Genomic DNA, 2573 nt, shown 5'->3' on the forward strand with positions numbered 1-2573 from the left:
CATATTTGTTTACTTAGAATTTTTATGTGATTTAGAGAAAGTTTATATTGATAAAGAGTATAGTGAAGTCACGAATTCTAGAATTTGTTTGATTCTCTCTCGAGGCGAAATCCTAGATAACACTTAGGATAGGAAGTGATTTAGGCCATCTTTGGATCGGTTAAGCCTTATTGAGCTACCTTATTATATAGTTATCCTTAGTCATCCATTTTGAGCCTAAATTACCATTTCTTTGTATATACACAAATATATTAGACTTAGCATTTTTATTTAATTTCAACAGTTTGAACCTTTCTCCTTTAAATATTTTGATCTTTCTAAGAGGGGTATTGAGCTTAAAGATAAATTAAGGGAGAAAGGTGATGGGTGCTTGAAATTTACCCCATGTTCATAATTGTCAAAAACAAGTTTGGGGTGTAAAAAAAAAATAAAGTGTGTTGTATAAAGGAAATTTTACTTTAAGTTTGGAAGTGCTATAGAATTTTATTAAGCTCTTTATAAGTCCTAGATTGATTAAGAGTTTAAGATGAATTTGAGCCTAAAAATATCCTTTATCATACCTTGACCCTAGCTTTACATTATAAGCTTAATAAAGACCTATTGATCCTTGAATAAGTGTTATTCTACATTAATGGGGAGAAAAATGAAAACAAACTTACGGAATCCTAGTACTAACCTATGTTTACATTTGGCATAAACTAATATGAATTGCATGATAGTTTTTGTAAAAGATTATACACACATACAAGAAGTCCATTCGAAAAATAAGTTTTCACTTGAATTGATGCATGACTTTAAGTATTAATTGTATTGTACCTTAAGCTAGAATTAGGATAATTTCTAAGGGAAATATTGGGAAATCATGATTTGGTAATTCTATCTCTCATTCAATTTTTTTTATGTTCAGTTTTTTTTATTTTCTTTTGCTCGAAGACTAGCAAAATCTTAAGTTCGGGGGTGTGATAACTCTATTATATAGAGTTATTTTGACACATTTTGAGGGCTTAAGTAGTTAGATCTTTGAGATTTTAGGTTCAAATCATAGCACTTTTGGTGTTTTTCTAGTTTAAGTTTGACTATATGTTGAGTAGTTAATTTAAGTTATTTTAGTTAAATTTTATGTTATTTTGTTTTAAATTACTTTAAGAGTATCTATTGCTAGTTTCTTTTATTGCTTTTGTAAGAAATTTGATGAAAAAGGCTCATATGATGAAAATCCATGCAAGTGTGGTGATGATTTCATTCATATATGTTGCGGTATTTTGGCCATATCTCTCTCTACAAACTCCAAATGAAGTGTTTCTTAAACCACTAGAACGTTAAGAAGAAAGGATACAACTTTTATGTTTACCACTTTTCCCAATTCTGATTGGATTATGGTCAAAGTTTCTAGTCTAAGTTGACTCACTGTTATAGTATGCATGGACCGATCATGATGCAGTATTTGCAGCATATCTTTCAATCTAGAAGTCCAATTAACATTATTCTTAAGCCATTGGAAAGCTAAGAGACAGGGATACAATTTTTGTTTATGACTTTTCCTAGTTTGGAGCAGTTCATGGTGAAAATCACATTTGAAATTGATAGACCACCTCAGCACTAGGAGAACAAGGTTGCAGCGTTGGAGAAGTAGCATTGCAGCGCTAGGCGATTTTTAAAAAATAAAAAAGGTTGACGACATTTTGGAAATTAGGTTACTTTAAGCCTATTTAAGGGACCTTTTTTAGAGATTTCAAGGAGGAAGCAGCAAGCAACTATTCTGGAGATTTGGAGCCAAGAACAAAGCAAGAAAATAAGAGAATTTGAGGGAGAATCAAGATCACAAAGCTCCAACTATTAGTTTTCTCTCTTTATTTTTTTGTTTTTCTTATTTCCTTCGACTTGGATTAATGGCTAAATTTCTTTGGAAGAAGTTTTTATTAGATATTATGAGCTAAATTTGTTTGTCTAGGATTGTAATTGAACTCACATGTAATCTAAACTTTTAATCTCTTTCTTTCTTATCTTTAATGGGATTTGAATTGTTTATTCCAATTTGTTCTTAATGCTTTTAATTGCTTGATCACCAATTAAATTGATTTAGGAACCTAAACAAACTTGGGAAAAAGAGTTTAATGTAGACTAAAATTGGGATAGCAAATGATCATAGTAATTGATTTGTGTATTGGATAGGGATATACCTATAGGCCTTATATAGTCAAATTAAAGCCCGAACTTAATGAGTCTGTTTTAATTTCAATTCAAATAGGGATATAGTGTTTTGGTTAAAATAAATATTTTTATAAGATGAGTCTGGAGACCTTTATAAATAATTGAAGAATCGAGGTTAACAATTCAACCCATTAAAATAAGTTAAGGAAGAGAGCTAACATTTAGATGAAGTGTGAGGGATATTGTAATCCTAGGCTTGTTTAATTTGCTTTTTAACCAATTATCTTGTTGCTTTAATTTTTAATTAAATTAGTTTTAGTTGAGTTGTTTTTAGTTTAATTAGAATTTAAATTTTAATTATTTGAATAAAACTAAATTGTTCTAATTTTAGTACTTAGTGAAATTTTATATCAATTCTTTGT

The sequence above is a fragment of the Theobroma cacao genome, chromosome 6 (genome assembly GCF_000208745.1).
Source record: "Theobroma cacao cultivar B97-61/B2 chromosome 6, Criollo_cocoa_genome_V2, whole genome shotgun sequence".
NCBI classification, from domain to species: Eukaryota; Viridiplantae; Streptophyta; class Magnoliopsida; order Malvales; family Malvaceae; genus Theobroma; species Theobroma cacao.